We start from the raw sequence: 21,576 nt of genomic DNA, 5'->3' as shown, positions 1-21,576 counted from the left end.
TGATGGGTATGGTGGTGTCTTGAAGCGGTATATCTTGATTCTCCGCTTATATTTCACGTGTGTGCATAATCATTAGGTCTACTTAGGTTATGCAGCCTCCACCAGGAGGATTTTACCCAAGGTTGGTACAGTAGTGAGCCAGAGATAAAAAGACCAAAAACCAGGGAGACAAAATTTTTTAATAAATCTGATTTTGGGTCTGGTAAACTCAAATAGTAGTGCATCCGGTTTTACTGGTTTATGAGTTACAGTTGCACTTTGAGTGAGAAGGGGGTTAAAAGGTTGGTCGACATGTTTCTGCCGCTATTGCCTTATTTCTAGGACTTACGGGCATTCATCAGGACCGTGAAATAACGTGCAAAAAATATAATACAGTATTCAGAAGTGAGAAGAAAAAGGTTATTAACCTGTTCCTATGTCTTGGAGGTCTTATGGTACCTCGCGCATTACTTATGCACACTTCCTTCCTTCCTTACCAGTAAGAGCAGAGCAGCGCGCACAACAGCAAGCTGAGGACGAGGCGCAAAAGCCCGCTCCAATATCTCTACCGGCTGAAGGAAGTGTGCATAAGTAATGCGCGAGGTACCATAAGACCTCCAAGACATAGGAACAGGTTAATAACCTTTTTCTTCTCACTTCTGAACACTGTATTATATTTTTTGCACGTTATTTCACGGTCCTGATGAATGCCCGTAAGTCCTAGAAATAAGGCAATAGCGGCAGAAACATGTCGACCAACCTTTTAACCCCCTTCTCACTCAAAGTGCAACTGTAACTCATAAACCAGTAAAACCGGATGCACTACTATTTGAGTTTACCAGACCCAAAATCAGATTTATTAAAATTTTTTGTCTCCCTGGTTTTTGGTCTTTTTATCTCTGGCTCACTACTGTACCAACCTTGGGTAAAATCCTCCTGGTGGAGGCTGCATAACCTAAGTAGACCTAATGATTATGCACACACGTGAAATATAAGCGGAGAATCAAGATATACCGCTTCAAGACACCACCATACCCATCACGTGCATGAGGGTCTTAATATTGGGACAGAAAATCCCCCCAACCATCCTGCAGACCTAAGGTTGATCAGGACAAGTGATCCTTTCTCCCTTGATTATAACACGTCTAATACATGACCACCCAGTGTCCATTAACTGCAGCACTTTCAGTTTCACGTTTTTGAAGAACTTCGGATCGCTGAGTTTAAACAAGAAGTGTGCTACCACTCCTTTAACTCCTTTTAACATAGTTTTAAACTGGGACCCTATTTCTGTGCTATCTGGGGAATTAAAAAGGATTCTAGCCTTCTTAAGCTGAAAGACCAACGCATAGCATTGCATATCTGGCAAGGTTAGACCCTCCTTTTCCTTTCTTCTATGCAACTTTTTCTATGAGATCCTCGCCCCCTTATATGCCCAAACAAAATAATTTATACCCTGCTGTATTTTTTCTAACCAGATTTTCGTAAGATCTAATGGGATTGCATTAAAGAACAAATTACATTTGGGAAGAATCACCTATTGATTCTACCAAAATTAATCAAAGGCAGAAGTACCCACCCCTTCATCAGAGAGCTTGCTTCCTCCAGTACTTTCCCAAGGTTTACTTCCAGAATTTTGTTGATGTTTCCCAAATATATCATCTCCCCCTTAATTGAGGAGTTATCCATCTTCTTATTCCAGACCATAATCTCGGTTTTCTCTGCATTAACAGAGTAGCCTGAAACCTTGCTGAAATCTGCAGATGTCTACAAAATGACTGGAAAGGCAGTAAATGGGTCAGATGTGAAAACAATAAGGTCATCAGCATAAAGGGAAACTATTTTCTTCCTTCCATTGCAATAAAATGGGGAAATTGCAGAGTCCTTCCTAAACTTAGTCGTTAGGGGTTCAATATAAAGATTTAACAACAAAGGAGATAGGGGACATTCATGCCTTGTTCCTCTGGGTATTTTAAAAGCTGGTGTTAAATTTCCATTTACTTGGATTCTCGCTGAGGGGTCCTGATAAATGAATCAAACCGCTCTACAAGAATTTTCTCCCAGGTCATGTTGCTTTAAAGTGGTAGCCAAATAGATCCAATATACCCATTCAAAGGCTTTTGATTCATCTGGCGTTAGGACTGCTAACAGGATATCATAGGTTGTGGCCAGATCAATAGAGCCCATAACATGGCATGTTAGTTTATGAAGGTATATACCTCACACAAAACCCTTCTGGTCGCAATGTAATAGCCCCATGCAACTCTACTCAGCTTCTAAAAAAACCTCTGTAAAGCATTCTCTTTCAAGACTGCTTGCCAACTTCACTCCCATCTGCCCACACTCAATTTCCTTGATAATATTCCTAGGTTAGTCTGCTTTGATATTCAAAGCTAGTAACTTCCCTGCACTCTTTCCATGCTCAAAATAAGCAAGCTTACTGGCTTCCCATCTCTTCATAATCCTTACTTGTAACAGTGCTTCTAACTGCTCCCTCAATGATCTCAACTTTTTTTTCAATAGGAGGCTTTCACCATGGGCCAGATGTAGGTAGGCCGTTACCGATCGGTAAAGGCCGAAAATCCCGATTTTTGGCCCTTACCGATCGGTAAACAGCCATCGAGATGTAGGGCAATGAAAAAACTCAAAATCGGAGCGAAAACCGAATCGGAATGAGTACCGAATGGGAAAGAATCCGATACGTACATACCGAAAATCGGATATGTAACGAATCGGTAATACACCGAATCGGATGCAAATACCGATTCGGTCCACGTTCCGAATCGTTAGTGACACCGATTCGGAAATTATCCGAATCGGTCCACGTACCGAATCGGTAGTGACACCGATTCGGAAATTAACCGATTCGTTCCATGTACCGAATCGGTAGGGACACCGAATCGGAAATTAACCGATTCGGTCCATGTACCGAATCGGTAGATGAACCGAATCAGACATAAGCCGAATCGGAGAACCTACCGAATCGGTAGAATCACCGATCGGGAAATTCCCCGATTCGGACAGATGGGGAGATGTAGGGAGGCACAGAAACTCCGATTTCGGCTCAAAATCGGTAGAAATCACTCGGTATTTACCATGGATTACAATCAGGTGGTAACCAACTCCAACCCATAAAAACAGCCCCAAAATGCATTGCAACTTGCAGGATGGCAGCTTTTTATGTCATTGCGAGGCGGCTACGGCTACAGCAGGAAGGACAGAGGGAATGGCTAAGAAATGAACAGGTCTACAGACAGAGGATAACCCTGTTCATGCTCACTGAGGCTGAGATCCTACAGAGATACAGGCTGGACTCTGACACCATACTTGAGCTCATCAGGGACCTCAAACCATTGTTGGACCACCCCACCCCAAGGGCACACGCCATCCCAGCACACGTCCAGGTGCTATGCAGCCTACACCTGCTGGCGTCTGGCAGCTATCAAAGTGGAGTTGCAGCGGCAGGAGGAGTGACCCAGAGCAGCCTGTCAAGGTTCTTCCACACATTCCTTGACGCCATGATAGACAGGATGGACCAATACATCTCGTTCCCTGCAACCCACGCAGAACTGCTACAAACCAAAGCTGACTTCTACCAGATGGCACAATTCCCCCAAATCATTGGCTGCATAGATGGCACGCACATTCCGATATGCCCACCAGCGGACACAGAATACATATACCGCAATCGGAAATCTACACACACCATCAACGTGCAGGTGATCTGCAATGCGAAGTGCACCATCACAGACCTGGTAGCAAAATTTCCAGGGAGTACCCATGACTCCTATATTTTCCAACAGAGCGGCATCTATGCACGGCTGATGGCTGGCGAATTTGATGAAGGATACCTCCTAGGTGAGACACATCATCAGACCCCCATAACACACAGTAGCTAGGTGGAATACATGTATGCATGTGTGTAATGTTACCCCTTTCTCTTCCAGGCGACAGTGCATATGCCCTCCGGTCATTCATACTCACCCCCTACCTCAACCCCTCCACACCCAGCCAAAGGAGGTATAACCGGGCCCACATACGCACAAGGAATGTTGTCGAACGGACCTTTGGCATCTGGAAAAGTAGATTCAGATGCCTGCACAAGAGTGGAGGTGCAAGGCAGTATACCCCCATCACCTGCTGCAAGATCATAGCTGTATGTGCAATGTTACACAACCTTGCGGTGAAGAAGGGCACTGAGGTGGAGTTGTCTGACTACGAGGACCATGACGACGACGAAGCTGTGCCACTGACACAGCCAGCTGGGGTGTGTACGCCAAGTGATGGCAGATACAGACGTGAGGAGATTACTGAAAACTATTTCTGAGTGAGTACAGATGCAAAGACAGCTAAATGGTTGTTGTGAAAAAACAATTTTTAATACTGTTGCAACACAGTTACTGCACTGATGTGCAACAAAAAAATGGTGTAATGGAAAATAAAACAAAAGTCCAAGGTCCAGGTTGCCTCACCCGCCCTTGCAAGGCTATTTCTTTGACCCCTTGGCAGCCCCACTGGGGTGTCCCTCAGCCCCCTCTGAATGACCAGCGGCATCTGCGGAGCGCCTGCTGCTCCTGCGTGGCTCAGACGCAGCGCTGGCCGGGCTGCTGCGGCTGCTGCTGTCCCCAGCATCCCCCAGGTCCAGGGCAGGATTTGTGGCAGTGTTCGAGATGATCATGGCCTCCATTGCAGTCGTGATGCGGGCCATTCCCCTTGTGAGCTCTGCCGTATTTTGACTGAGGCTAGACTCCATGTTTGCGCTGCGCTGGCAGAGTTGTGCCATTGCGGCAGCAAGGCGGCTCATGGCGCGGTTCAGCACCCGGGCATCCCGCCTGCGCACCAGCTCATGCTCCTCCTGTCTGCTACATGATTGGGTTATGGCAGTGGTTAGCCTGCCTAAACTTGCTGCCACCTCCTTGTTTGATTCCACGAAGGCCTGAAATCCCTTTACCATTTCTCCCATCTGCAGGTTGTGCTGCAGGAGCTGGCGTTGGCAGGCCATCATGGATTTTGCCTGCTGCCTTTGTATCTTGACCATCTTTCCCTCGAGGCCCAGGAAGACACTGCCCTCCCGTGCTGGTGCAGCAGTGGTGGTGATGGCACGGCGCCGGGTACTGCTGCTGCCGGCCTGCTGAGCGGGCTGGGGTGCCACTGGTGGGGGTGTTGGACTGGCCGGGCCCTGAGCCCCTGCTCCCAGGACAGGTTGTACTGGTGCCAAAGCCATGGATGTGGCAGGAGCTGGTGTAGGTGGAAGGAGGTCCCTTGTCGGGGAGTTCTCTGGGGAGAACTGCAAGGGGGGTGTGCTGGACATTTGTGGGGAGTGCAGTGCTTCAAAGTCTATCACCAGGTCTCCCTCCATACCAAGCCCTAGGGTGTTTCCGTCCTCCTCCTCCTCGGCAGCCTGGCTGGTGCTCGGCCCTGCGAGTGCAGTGTCAGATGGTGCTGCTGCCTCTGTTGACATAGTTTTTCTGCCTGATGGTGCCCCTAGGTACAAAGAAGCATTTGTAAATTGAGTGCCGATGTATTACAGTCAGTACAATTAAAGCATTCCACATGTCCTTGCATCTCCTTAGACTGTGTTCCACTGTTTCCTGTCTTGTGATTCTGCACTGCCATAGTTTGCTAACTTCTGCTGACTACATGTACCATGATGCTTGTCTCTTGTATGTTGGTTACAGTACTGTGCTGGGGTTTGCCTATGCATTGTGTCTAATGGGGAGGTGTCTGGTAGGGTGTGTCATGATGCGCATGCTTCTTACCTGTAGCTGTAGCTCTGGCTGAGCTGTCCAGGGTCCCAATTCCAGTAACACTCTCCCTCTCAATGGTGGTGGAGACCATTTCCTCGAGGTCTGTGAGGGGTGGCGCCGGGTTCCTGCCTCCACCAGTGCCTCCAGCCTGCCTCTGGATCTCTGCCATCTTCCTTTTTGTGAGGCTGCGGATGTCATAGAATCGCTTCTTGAGCTCATCCAGGGACCTGGGGGTGACACCCACAGCATTCACCTTTTGGGCGATTTCGCTCCAGATCCTCCTCTTGGTGCTGTCTGGCACATTGAGGGACAGCTTTCCAAATAGCTGGCGGTGCACCCTCACCACCTCCTCAACCAACACCTGCAGCTCGGTGGTGCTGAACTTAGGCTTCCTCTTCTGGGAGGACTTCTGGCTCTCGCTCTGGTTTGCCATCTTCTTCACTACAGTTCACAACCTCCTACTGCCACTGCTGCTAACTGTGAGTGTTCAGCTCAGGCTGGCTCTCCAGAAACTTCTTAATTAGCTGCACCTGCCAGGGTTGCCACTCCCTGTTTGGGTGGGGGAGGGGGAGCCACCTCATTGGCTGAATCGGCTTTTGCCGAATCGGCTTTTACCGAATCGGATATTACCGAATCGGTAAAATCCGAATCGGTATTATCCGATTCGGATTTTACCGAATCGGTGTCTTCAATGCATTCCTATGGGCTTTTTGGCCATGGGTGTGTTTTCATAGCTACGATTCAATAATTGCCGAATCGGATTTTACCGATTCGGCTATTTCCGATTCGGTGTTAGCCGATTCGGCTATTTCCGATTCGGTCCGTGCCGAATCGGAACGTACCGATTCACATTACCGATGCCGACCGAATCGGTATTAATTCGCCTTTTTTTTGCTACATCTCGTTTTCCGATTTCAGAATACCGATTCGGACCGCCTCGGTATTTTGAAATCGGAAAATCCCTTTTACCTACATCGGGCCCCATGTGTCTAAATTAGCAATCAACTGTTTCTCTAGCTTTGTCATTTCTAACTCCAAGCAGCTCTCCTCATCCCTATGTGTTATGTATATACAAATAGTAAGACTAGTTATCTTCCTTCTTATAAAGGCCTTAAAGCAGTCCCACACCAAAGTTAAGGGAGCTGACCCCAAATTCACCTTAAGGATTTCTTCCATCTCTGTGCGGCGACAACTGACCACATCACTGTCTATTCACATAGTACGTTCAAGGGTCCATCTCCTTGCCTCTAATTTGGAGTAGGTTTAATCATCAATGCTACTGCCTAGTGGTCAGATGGATGGGCAGCCAAATAGATTATATCCTGGATAACATCTTTTAAGACCTGTTCGACAAGAAAATAATCAATTTTTGACACATGAGAATATATCTGATTATAGAAAGAGACACCCTGTTTTGTTCCTACTCTTTCCCTCTCTAGGTTGAAAGTGCTAATTGCCTCATCATACTTTTTAAATAGGACTGTGATTTTGGGGTGCCTATTGATCTACTTTTAGATGATCTGTCAGGTTAGTTATCGAAAATTAAGTTTAAATCTCCGGCCATTATAACTGGATGTGGAAAATCCAGGAAATTGGAAAGAATCGCCTTAAGCAGTTCTATGTCATCACAATTCAGGCCATAGTACCCAACTAATACCACAATCCTATCGAAATTTTGAGGTTTTGTGATTATCCACCTTACAGATCTATCAGTAGCCATTCCCAGTATGGATGCTTTAACCTGCTGCTTCACCAAAATAGCCACCCCCGGTGTGTTTGCATTCTGATCTGTACAGACAAGATGCTGGACCCATCTTTGAGACTTGAACAATTCCATGCATTCCCCTTTGGCCAAATGGGTCTCTTGCAAGATTATTATATATGATGGTTAATACCTTAGATATTGTAGCAACTTATCTATCTTCCCTTTTGTATCCAGCTCATTGACATTCCATGTTAATATCTGAGTTAGTACACAAATACCCCGATCCCCCTGGACCATTTCTGAACAGCTGGAACTAATACCCCAACCAAAACCCCTATTGAAGCTTTTGAGGACATTTTTTCTTTTCCCCTTATGATCTCCACCTCTCCCTTCTCCGTGCCCCTCCGCCCCTTGGAGAACCCACCCCTGCTTCCACATGGACTGGTTCTTAGTCACTTTTAGAGCACCACCGGAATGCTCTGCCAAAAGTTGAAAGGCATTAAGATATTTCATTTAGGCCCCTACCAAAATCTACTGTAATTTTTGCTTCTACTCTCACTTAGGATATTCCAATTTTCCTAAACCAAATAGTCTATATGCTGACAACCCTATTTGGATCCTGAGCTAGCTCTCTAAATGACTTCTAATAACTCGTCAGCTTCTCTGTGACCCTTAAGGTTGTGCATTTTGTTGTTATATGTGACACATAGGAAAGCTGGAAATCTGAGCTTGGCTGTGGCCCTTAGCCTCTTAAAGTCTGCATTCCGCTTCCCCAGTTCCCATTGCTAGTTTATGGTCCCTTGGGATAGGTCTGATATTATCTCAAAGGAGAAGTCATTCCCTCTCATAGATTTAATTGTCAATATTTTTAGGAGAATCCTTTATTTTAAGACATATGTTTGAAAGTTCAGAAGAATTTTCTGAGGCCTACTCTTATTAGGATTTCTCCTAAACGGATCTCTGTGTGCTCTCTGACAATTTCTTGCTATATCTTCTTCCGCATCCTCCATCTGTGTTCCTACCTTTATTAGGAAAACCACATATGATTTTAAATCATCTCCTTCCACCCCCTCTGGTACATTCAGGATTCTCAGATTATTTCTTCTAGAGTTATTGTCCAATTGTTAAAAATTTTCCTGGATTTCCTCCTTCCTGTGTCTTAATTCCTATATTTCCACCTTGTTCTTTCCCACTTCAGCTTTTACCTCTTCCACTGTGTCCTCCAGGGCCTGGGTCCTAAAAGTCAAGCAACCCACTTTTTTCTTAAGGGTTCCCAAGGGTCTTGTGTTTTTCCTTGGTTTGCTTCTGAGACAGCAAAGCCCTTCCTGACCTCCACCGAAAGTGAAGAGATCATTGATTCTAGCGGGACTTTTGTTGCCATAGTTAAGATAACTATGTCTTCAGTGGGGTTGGAGGCATGGGATCTTGCATTGACTAGGCCACTAAGGAACTAGGACTTCCTTTAGCCCTGTTACCGTCCTCCTCCCTTTCTATGTTGGAGTTTTACTCCAGATTTTACAAGACCTGAAATCTACTCTCACCTGCCCTGAACAAGTCCCCCCTAGCTGCCATCACACGTGAGTTTGAGATCTCTATTTTCCTTGCTTTCAAACTATGACTCACCTACCCTCTTGACTCCCCTAATGCCTCTTTAGTATCCAATTCAGTAAGTAAAACTTTAAAGAAAGACCTTAATGAGGAGGTGATCTTTATTTCTTTGGGGGCAATCAGGTCTGTTTTTTTACAAACACTTTTCCTTTATTGTCAATTCATTTTGGAGCGTGGCTACTTGCGATACACATACTAGGGGCTGGGGTGCTACAGCTTAATTGTAGGATCTGTTACCCTGAACAGTGGCGATATAGATTGTTGAAAAGCCTTTCTATGGGGACTGGGTGATTTCCTAGACCATTCTGTTGCAGTAATTTTCCCAGTCATGTTTGGCCCCAGCCACAGTGTGAAGACCTGCCCCAACCCTATGACCCCTTCCTCTTCTTGGTGGCAGCAGAATAACTTTTGCTGCTGTCTGGAGGGTTTTCCCAGCCGTAGGCCTTCTCAACAGTTTTCTGCTTCTATTCTCGCATCTACTGCGAGGACTGCGCTTGTGCTGGTCCAGCAAAATTTTTTACATTGTTGACAAAGGGGGAGAAAACATATAGCGTCTAACTTTCCCTCTCTAGTACTCAGAGGTTCATTCCAGTTTGTCACTCTCTTGCTTCGCCACAGAGATTCTGTACATTGAATTAGGAAAAGAAAAGCCTGATCAAAACAAATACATAAAACAATCTTTGCTTCCAAATCTTTATTGGAAGATCAAAACAAAACAATGTATAGAGGAAGGGGGTGCGGGTAACATAAGGTACCATATGTGCAACAGTAATACTGTATGAAAAAACAGTGCAAGATGAAACAGAGCTCTAGTTACAAAGCATGTAGTGTTGCAATGAGGGGGACCCTTGAAGGACAAGGAAGAGCCATATCAAGGAGGGCATGCGGGTTGAAGGACCGGGTTTTAGAACCCAGCGGCGTCAGGGAGAACGCCTGAAACCTTCGAGTTCCCCTGTCTTGGCAAACAGAGACACGGGATACTTCTTGATGACGTCAAAGACCAAAGTTTATTGGTTGCAACCAGGAACAGAGATCTACGAAGTACACACGGGTAGTTCGTCAGAGACTCCACACTTTCGATAAGCGGAGCTTGGTCTTTTATGCCAAAAATCATGCCTCAGGCAGCATTACAATTTACATTTGGTGCATACAAACTGACCAATGACAATGTAGCATTTCAAAAGTAGCGAATGACGACAGTCAAAGACAATCCCATTTTCCGTTGTCCAGCCCACCAGAAGTGACCACGCACATTCCCGGTTTCCTGTTTGATCAGGCCGGACAAACCCATCATAAACCCTTCAACCCAGATCGATGATCATGTTGTAAAGGAAAGGCAGAAACAGATTGGGAGGAGATAGAGAGGTGGGAACAGTGTACCATAAACTCGGGCACGTCCTGCCCTTTGATCTTTATCGGACCAGCTGCTGAACAAGGAACTGGCTCAGCGGGATCCGCCCCAGGCAAGGAGTCAGTTCGGCCAGGTCATCCAGAAGTCAGCTAAGGCGTACGTGTCTCAAGGACTCGCTCGGCCGCAGTCATCGGGCCTATGTTAGGGCAAGCACACAAAATGGCTGCCGCATACAAAATGGAACCCGGAGGTTCAGACTAAATCCTCGAACATAGAGTGTTCTCCTATATCGATTCATACGAAAACACTCAGACACGTTACACTCGCCATTTGCGGTCTGCTGAGACTAAAATCGTCCATTTCCGACGATCTTTATAAATCGGGTTTGGAACTATCGAACCCAATTCGGAACCACGGAACCACAGACCCTCCTTTTGCCCTATCATAGGCAACAAACCCAAACCCATTTTAATCTGAATCCGGATCTATATTCATCAGGTCATCGATATGCTGCTGTAGCATCATCCTATTACTAAGCATCTCCCTCTGGACAGGTCTCCGTATACACAAAGTTGCACATAGGCCACAAATGGCAGGAGCACACTGTACACAGAGACAGAACATGAACAGGATTGCTAAGACCATCCCAATGACCATCAAAATCTTCCAACCCCAAGTGGATATCAATCCCCATAACCATCCCATCAAAGACCAATCTCCTGTGTCCACGTGGACAGAATCGGAGATTTTGTGCAATTTGGAAATGGCCTGGAAGACTGATGGAGCGTTGTCTGGAATGAAAACGCATCAGCTTGATTGACTCAATTTACAAACTCCACCTCGATATGCCAAGATAACATCAACTGCAACTCTATTCTGAAGTGTCATAAGTCTATCCGACTGGAGCTCAGCAGTCAAGTTACCAAGGGCACCGGCAGTTTCAACTATGGTGGACTCAACCACTCTTGTTAAGACGACAAATATTCCTACTGTTAGCCATAGGTCCCCAAAACGGCAGAAAAACCTTCATGAAATCTCCCAGTTCTTGTCCTGCAGTGTCTTCTTGACTAAAGACACCTCTAGCAACTCTCGTCTTGTGGTAATCTGCCGCAGCTGTAAAAGTGGGAGGTAATAGAAAGGAAACAAAACATGCACCCGAGAAGTCGGGGGGCAACCATGTGTACGCTTTGTCATAGCAAACAAAGTAGGTACCCTTAGCCGCTAAGAACGCTGGGGAAGACTGAGACGCAAACACGTAAGTCTCAGCACAAACACTCTTCCCTAACTGAGCTCTCAGAATCTTACCGATGCCCTGCAGACAATAGTGGCCCCGATGGGGCACTATCCAGATCGGTGGAGGACTCTTCGCTCGCTGGTTAACACTCAGACTAACTCCATATCCAGTAACGTTCCAACCACTATATGGTTGCCTCTCATCTTTCGGAATAGTCTCAACTGCATTAGTCCCTTTAATCATGTCGACTATGCCTTTAGCTAAAGCACTATTCTTCGGATTGTCTTCGGTGAACGTAGAGGGTAGACACTATGGGCATAGATAAACATTGTTCTGTAAGCTCGAATTGAACCATTTAAACTAAAGGGAAAAACTAAATAAGGAATACCCTTGTCGGTTGTATGTGGCATCAAACCACAAATCCAGCAGTTCGTTGTATTAATCACTAACTGGTGCTGGTGCAAAAGTTGAATGAAGGAATTGTTACAAAATTCCAAACGTCTGACTACCTCATGTTCGGGCAAAGGATGGAAAGAATGAGAAGAAATAGTAGGTGAAGGTGTAGGTTGCACAGTGGAATTAGAAGTCATTTTAAAAACAAATGCTACATAACCAGCTATAAATATTACGAAGCTCAAAAGCAAAAACAAACATGGTATCAAAAAGCATTTCTTCGACATTATTTTGCATATACGTTTTCTAAAAGTCAATGTCTGTACAGGTCTCTCCAACTCAAAGAAATCCATCCTACACTAAATGTGCTGCCCGCGGTGGTTGGTTGATTCTGCTTGAGAGTGCCTCTGCTGAACCCAGGAAGGCTGCCTCGGGCCAACAGAACCCTCGACCTAGTGTCTCAGGCTTGCACTCCCAAGACTGGTAGCAACCGCGACCCTAGCAGGGAGAACCGGATGGCGATTCAAGAAAAACAAAAATGAGTAGATCCTTGGTGGAGAGTTAACCTGCAAACAGTAAAATAAAAATCAACTTTAATAATATTTTATTTGTCCATAATTCTCGATTTCAGATTGTAGCGATCCTTTCCAGATAGTTCTTGATCAGCGAACAAAAGGTGAGGCTCTGTAGTGTCCAATCGATCTGCAGGAGGTACTGATGCTTGTAAAATTTGATCGCTCTCTTTCTCTGAGCTAGTTCCAATTAGTCGAGCATCGCTGAACGGTACGAACCGTGGGACTACTTCTATTTCAGAGTCCACAAGACCCTCTTGGACCCACTTGTCATAAGGCAAAGGTGCCTTTTTGGTATGTGAGCCGTGGATACAGTTACGCTTCCCTCGCATTCGGGCCGCAGATCTCGTAGACAAAAGCACTTGATAGGGCCCAGTCCAGCGGGGCTGCTCGTTCTTCGCCCACTGAAAATTCCGAACACAAACCCAGGAGCCAGGTTCGATGGAGTGCCCTGGATCCTCTGTAGCTTGTGGAAGACTGTCATGTACCTGTTGGAGTAAAACACTCATTTTAGTTGTCAGTTCACGCAAATAATCAAGCAAAACAGGGTGCTCGAGGTCACTGAACCTCGTTGGTCTTGGTACGCCCCAAATATTCGCCGGGCGACCAAACACAACCTCATACGGACTCAAACCCATTCGTGAATGCACAGTCTTTCTTGTGGACAGAAGTGCTAATGGCAGGGCATCTGGCCATTGTAAACCAGTGCTTTCTTGAATTTTGGCCAATTTCAACTTAAGGGTGCCATTGTAGCACTCGACTAAACCAGCTGATTGGGGGTGATTTGCAGCGTGGAATTTTTGCCTAATCCCGAGGCCCTCACACACTCTCTTCCTGACTTGACCCACAAATTCACTTCCATTATCACTCCAGATAATTCTCGGCATTCCAAACCTCGGGAAAAATTCCTTTATCAAAACTTTTGCCGTGGACAAGGCAGTATTGTCCTTAAGGGGGTAAGCCTCTACCCATCTAGAAAAAGAGCAAACAACCACCAACACATATTTCAAGTTGTTGCATCTCTCCATATGGATAAAATCTAGCTGCAAAGCCTCGAACGGATACGTAGGAGGAGCAAAATGACCAGCTGGTGTTGGAGTTCCCTTACCAGGATTATGCATCTAACACACCATACAGTTCTTGACTAAATTCTCTGCGCATCTGGGGATTCCCACATTCTGCCAAACCGGAGCCAACAACTTGCAAATCCCTTTCACACTAATGTGTGCCATTCCATGAGCCATTGTAACAACTGGAAGCACATACGCGTTAGGCAACAACCATCTCTGATGCTCTGACAAATCAGTCCAACAACCATTCAAATCCAATCTACCCTTACTTTCTCTCCATTCATCCAACTCTTTCTCTGTGGCCTCACTCTGAATATTTCTCACGCTCTCAATAGTATCTTCACACATACTCTTCTCTGGAACCCATCTCGCCGGACCCGCAACATAGATTCGACTCATCACGTTTCTAGCAGTTTCTTTCGCAACTTCATCCGCAAACGCATTACCACGACCAACATCATCCGTAACCTTTTTATGGGCACTACATTTCACAATCGCTACTTGCAAAGGTAACGTAAGAGATTCAAGGAGTTCATTCACCAGTTGTCCATGTTGGATCTTCGTCCCATGCGATGTCAAAAATCCACGTTCACGCCACAATCGTCCAAAACTATGAGCCACACCAAACGCATACTGACTATCCGTATACACATTCACTCGTTTTCTTTTCGCCAACACACATGCTCTCGTAAGTGCAATCAATTCAGCTGCTTGTGCAGAGTTGTGTGGGATACGTGCAGCTTCAACAACCGTATGCAAAGTCGTCACAGCATATGCTGCAGTCGTATCACCATTCGGTGATTTAAAACACGAACCATCAACCCACAAAGCATCATCACAGTCAGGAAGAGGAGTATCTCTCAAATCTATTCTCCCTTTCGTCTCTTCTTCGGTTCTTAGAAAACAATCGTGTTGCTCTTCACTATCATCATCTGTCTCAAGCGAAATCGGCAACAATGTAGCTGGGTTCAAGGTATTGCACCTCTTGATGTGCACATGGCTCGCTAGCAACGTAAGCTCATACCCTGACAACCGAGCACTAGTTAAGTGCTGTGTCTTTGTACGATTTACCAAGGTATCCACTGCATGTGGAACCATGACCACTAACGTATTGTCCATAACCAAACCCGCAGATTGTCGAATTGAAACAGCTGCTGCCGCTGTAGCTCTCAAGCAACTCGGCAACGCTCTGGCTACAGGATCTAAAGTCGACGAAAAGTACGCACATGGGCGTTGCTTCTCGCCAAACTGCTGAGTCAAAACCGATAATGCACATCCCTCTCTCTCGTGGACATACAATGTGAAAGGCTTACTGTAGTCGGGAGTACCCAAGACAGGAGCCGAACACAACGCATTGCGTAATTCAGAGAAACTCTTTTGACATTTTTCAGTCCAAGGAATAGGATTTGGAGTATCCTTAACCGTAAGAGCTATCAAAGGCTTCGCTAGCAGGGAAATATTAGGGGTCTACAGTACGACGTAATACCCAAAAACGCACGTACTTCTCTCTGTGTCGTAGGGACACTCATTCTCGCAATAGTCTGAATTCTTTCTGGGGTCAGTTTCCTTCCCTCCTTCGATAAGAGGTGACCTAAATAGGTAACTTCTTGGCGACAGAATTGCAGTTTCGAGAGAGAAACTTTATGATGGCAATCAGATAAATGAGACAACAAGGACACAGTGGCATCCTTACAGATGTCTTCAGTGTCAGCAGTGACCAACAAATCGTCGACATACTGGATAAGGGCTGCACCGTCAGGAAAAACTAACGAGTCAAGTTGCGTCTTCAGAGCTTGACTGTAAATCGATGGACTCTCGCAATGGCCTTGAGGAGCGTGTTTAAAGCGGAAACTTCGTCCTCCTAAAGAGAATCCAAAGATATCCCTACTCTCCATGGCAATCGGAAGGCTGAAGAAAGCATTCTTCAAGTCGATCACTGAAAACCAGGTGGCAGAAGCCGGAATCAATGTCAATAATGCAGTAATGTCAGGTACAACAGGAAATTGTGGAACAACAATCTTGTTCACTTCACGGAAGTCGATAACAATCTATATACAGGAGGCTGTGAAGGATCAGTTCTCTTTAAGACAGGCAAAACAGGACTATTACACACATTACCTCGCGTCTCTTCGATAACACCCTTGTCAATCAGATCATAGATGATCGCTAAAAGTGCACGCTCACCATCACTTGAAATACGATATTGTGGAATGCACGGTAACTTAGTATTCGCCTTCAATGTCACAACATATGGGGGAATGTCTAACAGGCCCACATCATTCGGACCCGTAGCCCACAATGAGTCTGGTAACGAAGACAATTCAGACAGAAGACAATCTTTCGACACATACATCGGAGAGATCACACTCTCACCCAAGGTCAGATGTACTCCTAACGGAGAACAGTACAAAGTCGCGTACAATCTCTTCAACAAGTCCAGGCCTAGAAAATTCTCATGACAACCTGTAGTCAAAAGAAGGGGTGCTTCAAACCTACGAGGACCAACAGAAAGAGGCAATGGAACGGAAATCGGATTCGTAACGGGGCGCCAGAAAAACCTACAGAAACATTATTAAAGCCAGACAAAGGTGCGCCAGAGAGTTTAGAATGCATAATAGAACTCTTCGTAGCACCAGTGCCTAGCAGAAAAGGCTCTGACACACCTGATGCAATCACTTCATCGTAAGGTCCACTCTGATCTACTGGAACTGAAACAACTCCCTCTCTTTGTCTATGGCTGTCCTAACAATCATTACCATCCGCTTCGTCACCTTCTGTGAGAAAAAGGGTAGGGCTATGACCTTCTTCAAGATTTGCCCGGCGCTAACCGCCTTTGTACCATTCAAACTACCAAACAATGAGGCAGGCGCCGGAGACCAGAAGGCAGGAAACAGAAGTTTATTCCGACGGAGCAGAACACATCAGATCAGACAACAAGGTATCGTCTCGAGGTGCTCTAACAGCCTCTCTGAGGCCTGGCCTCTTATACACTGGTTTATGGCATGTGACCTTTCTTTATTACAATCAAGATATTGTGAAGTAAGGAAAAGACATCCCCGTAATCCTCTTGTCAATCCCACCCCACATACCTCCACAACAGAGGTCCTCAACCTGCTGATAAGAGGAGGGGGTCATCACGCAGCTGAGTGTTCTGCCGATTCTTAGGATGTGTGCGCCTGATCATATCCCATGGGGTGGGGAGGCCATGATCAATAGTGCGTCCTTTGAAGAGGAGTGACTTCATACAATAAGGGGCAGTAAATGGTATCTCCCGGCTTAGGCGATGACCTCAGATCTGTGTGGACAGTCGGACTCGGGGGAAGGGGTCATTAAAGGAGTGGTATTCATGCCGCGTGGACAATCAAGCGCGGAGGGATGGTTTATCAACAGAGGGGTATTCATGGAAGGAGAGGAGGTGCTGGTCAGGCACGGGCGTGATTTCCAAGGATAGGGTCATGCAGGTGGAGAAGGGTTATGCTCATGTGAGGGAGGGAGGGGGAGCCAGGGTGCGCGGAGGATGCCTGCAGGTCAGAGGAGCGCGTTGGCGATCGATCGTGGACAGGGACACCATGATACCTAAAATGGCTGTTGTGTACGCTGTACGTGGGTGACAAGCTGGCGCAGATGATGTTCAGCTCGTAAACTAAAATTCCACAGTCCTCCCTTTTAACATGTCTCGCCAACTTGTCAGTTCGGATTTATCCCCATAAGGCCACGTATTTCTACTTCATAGAAGGGGCTCATGTGCTCATTTCGGAAGTCCAAAGTCTTTGGGCACACACAGTTAGAAACGAAGCTGCACAAAGATGGCAGACATTGGATACCTAAACAACACCCACATAATATCACAACAGGTATCAGTACGAAGGAAAACAACCTCCAACCCCAGTCCTTCAAAGTGTCCCAAAACCAGCTCCCAAGCGACCATCCTTCTTGTTCTTGGTGAACCTCCGAGGAAAGTCTGTGGAGGTGCTCAATTGCTTTGTAGACTGAAGGCGAGTTATCTGGCACGTAGGTGCAGCAGCTAGATCCGATGATGCGGCATGCCCCTCCTCGATCGGCTAGAACAACATCTAGAACACGGCGGTTTTGAAGGGCCACAAGGCGGACCGCCTGAAGCTCAGCCGTGTTGTTAGCGAGGATGCCAGCCGTGATGTTGATCATTGTTTCTACTGCCTGGGTCAGGTGTCGGATAGCGTGGCTGTTTGCCATTGGGCCCCACAGGGGAACGAGTCCTTTTGCTGCATCCAGGAACTGTGCTCCAGTGGAGTCGGCTTGTCCAATGTCATCTGCACGCCTCTGCTGGTGATGGGTAGCAGGGGCTACATACGTGGGGGGGAGAACGAAGGCAATGTAGCAGATACCCTTCCAACCTTTCGGGAGCCAGGTGTAAGCTTTGGTGCCACACACAAAGTACATATTTGGAGAAGCAACAAAGGAAGGGGGGTCAACTGAGTCCAATGTTCTGATGATTCGGCAGGAACTGTGACCCACCAGCTGTGTTCCCTGGCCTTCGAGACACACAAGACCTGTGACATTGATAACAGACAGAGCCACAGTCAGAGTGGCGGTAGTTTGTTTTCGCAGATGAGAGAAGGTGGATCTAGCTGGATTGTGGAGCACCTGTACTTCGACACGTTCTTTGGCTGGAATGTCTTTAAGGAAGGTGGCGCCTGTGAGCGCAGGACACAGGGGAGCAGAGGTCTTTCCAGTTTTGTTCAGCCAGAACCCAGAGTAGAAGTGCGACACTGTCTGGCTGGAAGTGGCGTTGTCCTTGTGGCTCTCTTGCATGAGGATCAACCAGGCGAGGCAGGAGCCGTGAACTGAGAAAGGAGAAGGGATGAAGGGGATGGAGTGGCATGCGGGAGCAACCCGCAGATCCAGCAGTTCGTAGCATTTGCAGCAAGGTTGTGTTGGTGCAACAGTTGCACGAAGGAATTGTTCCAAAATTCCCTGCGCCTTTCTCGGAGCTGAGGCGACAGGGAGATTAGGTGATGCTCTTTCATGGGGGTCGGTTGTGCAGTGGGCAGCAATGCCTCATGAGCCGGTGTGCTTTCCTCCAGAAGCCAGAAGGAGGTCATGAGGAGGAGGCAGAAGAGGAAGACAATAAAGAGGGCGATTGTCTTTGATTTGTGCAAATTGTCAGTCTTTGGATTTCTATAGTGGGTATTTCCTGTTGCTTCCATCATCTTCTTATCTGGCGCTTCCATCATCTTCAAGGGGCTCGGTAGCGGGCAGAACCACAGACTTCGTTTAGCTTCTCTCCCGGTAACCCTTGGTTGCGTTTAGGTCACCGTTCTGAGATTCAACTTAGTCCGTGGCCTACTTAGCCGAAGCTCCCTCCTTTCGACGCAGGAAATACCCTTCTCTGGTTGGCACAGTGGGATCAGAGAATTTTGCAAGTTCGAGTGCCTCAGTATCGGGATAACAGTTCAATGTTGGTCGATCTTTGTTCAGGAGCTCTTCTTGGGTGTTGACGTTTTCTGTCGTGGCCAGGGTCGCGGAGACCTTCCGGCAGTGATGTGCGTGCAGCCAGTGCCTCTTCCCCTCCACTCGAAGCGCCGTCCGTGTGGTGATCAGCACTTGCCAGGGGCCCGTCCACCGGGGTTCCAGGCTCTTGGTCCGTTGGAAGTTGCGGACTAGAACGAAGTCCCCCGGTTGGATGTCGTGGCCTGGGCCCCTGGAAACATCGGGGATGGCCTGCTGCACCTGTTGATGAATGACAGACAATGTTTTAGTTAACTTGCACAAATAATCAGACAGTAGGACGTCCGGGACGTCATGAATGGAGGTTGGTTTGGGGGCAGTCCAGAGGTTCATCGGTCGCCCGAATACAACCTCGTAGGGGGTCAAATGGTGTTTGGTGGGAGTAGAGCGCATCGATAGCAAGGCCAGTGGGAGGGCATCTGGCCATTTAAGTCCGGTGGTGGCCACTATTTTTGACAATTTCAACTTCAGTGTGGCATTATGGCGTTCCACCAGGCCAGCGGATTGGGGGTGGAAGACTGCGTGAAATCTCTGTTTCACCCCCAATCCCTTTAGGATTAGTTGGATAACCTCAGCTATGAAGTGGGGGCCATTGTCGCTCCATAAAATTCGACAAAGGCCATAGCGAGGAAAGAATTCTTTCAGTAGTACTTTGGCAGTCGTCATGGCAGTGTTGTCACGGGTTGGATAGGCCTCTACCCATTTGCTGAAGGCACATACAATGACTAGTACATACTTCAAGCCTTGGCATCTCTCTAGCTGGATGTAGTCCATCTGAAGGACCTCAAAGGGGTGATTGGGGGTCCCAAACCCTCCCCGGGGTACCACAGTTCCTTTCCCGGGGTTGTGTTGTAGACAGATAAGGCACTGCTGGACTAGGCGTCTGGCTGAGTCGGGGATTTTGTCGTTGTGCCAGACTTTGGAAATGAGTTCGATCATGGGTGCGGATCCTATGTGTGCGGGGGAATGAGCCATCGTCAGTATGGGGATCAGGTATGAGTCAGGCAGCAACCATTTGTTTGCATCTTTTGTTCGCCAGCAGCCCTCATCATCCTTCAAACCCACCCCTGCCCACTTAGTTAGTTCGTGAGGGGTGCTGGCCGACTGGATGTCTCTAATCATTTCTCTTGCATCAGTCCATTTCTCTGCTTGTGACCTGGTCACATACATGCGTGTCATCGTCCTATTCTCAGCTGTGGTTCGTGCAGTGATGTCGGCCAGTGCATTCCCTTGTCCGACTAAGTCTGTCACCTTCTTGTGTGCCTGGCATTTTATCACTGCTAGTCGTTTGGGGAGAAGAACCGCTTCAATCAGGGCAGAAACCAGATCTCCGTGAAGGATGGGGGTGCCGTGGGACGTCAGGAATCCCCTTTTCCTCCACAGGAGCCCAAAATGGTGAACCACCCCGAAGGCATACTGGCTGTCTGTATATATGTTCGCAGTGGTCCCCGTGGCTATGATGCATGCTCGTGTGAGGGCTATCAGCTCTGCTGCCTGGGCAGATCGTTGTGTGATGCGGGCTGTCTCAACTACTGTTCGGGCTGTCGTTACTGCATAGGCAGCTGAAGTGGTGCCATCTGGGAGTTTGATGCATGAGCCGTCTACCCATAGCTCTCCATCGGGGTCAGTGAAAGCAGTGTCTCGGAGGTCAACTCTACTCCTAGTTTGTTCGTCCGTGAGGGTCACACAGTCGTGTATGGGGGGAACGTCGGGGTCATTTTCAGGCAGGGGCAACAATGTGGCAGGGTTCAAAGTCGTGCATCTCTTTAGTGTGATGTGGGGTGCAAGTAGCGTCAATTCGTACCCTGTCAGTCGTGCGCTAGTCAGATGTTGAGTCTTGGTTTGGTTCAGAAGGGTGTCGACTGCATGGGGTACTAACACAGTGAGGGAGTTGGAAAGTACGATTCCCTCGCTCTGACGGATAGAGACAGCAGCGGCAGCTACTGCTCGAATGCAGGCGGGCAAAGCTCTGGCTACAGGATCAAGAGTGGCAGAGAAGTAGGCACAAGGGCGCTGCTTTGGACCTATAGACTGAGTCAGGACAGACAATGCACACCCCTCCCTTTCGTGGGTGAAGAGGGAGAAGGGTTTGGAGTAATCCGGGGTTCCCAGGACGGGCGCTGAACAGAGGGCATCTCGTAATTCCTTAAAGGATGCTTGACACTCAGGGGTCCAAGGGAGCGGGAAGGGGGCATCTTTGGCCAACAGGGCAAGTTGGGTTTTACAATGAGGCTGAAATTGGGTAACCATTGTCTGCAAAAAGAGGTTAGGCCAACCAAAGAGCGGACTTGCTTTTGTGTTTTTGGGACGGGGGTGTCTAGGATGGTTTGGATTCGGTCGGGTGTGAGTTTCCTCCCTTCTTTGGACCGGAGATGGCCTAGGTATGTCACTTGTGGCTGGCAGAACTGCAATTTCTTTTTGGAAACTTTG

This window comes from Lissotriton vulgaris, chromosome 7 (genome assembly GCF_964263255.1).
Source record: "Lissotriton vulgaris chromosome 7, aLisVul1.2, whole genome shotgun sequence".
In the NCBI taxonomy this organism is placed as follows: Eukaryota; Metazoa; Chordata; class Amphibia; order Caudata; family Salamandridae; genus Lissotriton; species Lissotriton vulgaris.
The sequence above is the reverse complement of the archived record's forward strand: the minus strand, read 5'-3'. Positions refer to the sequence as shown.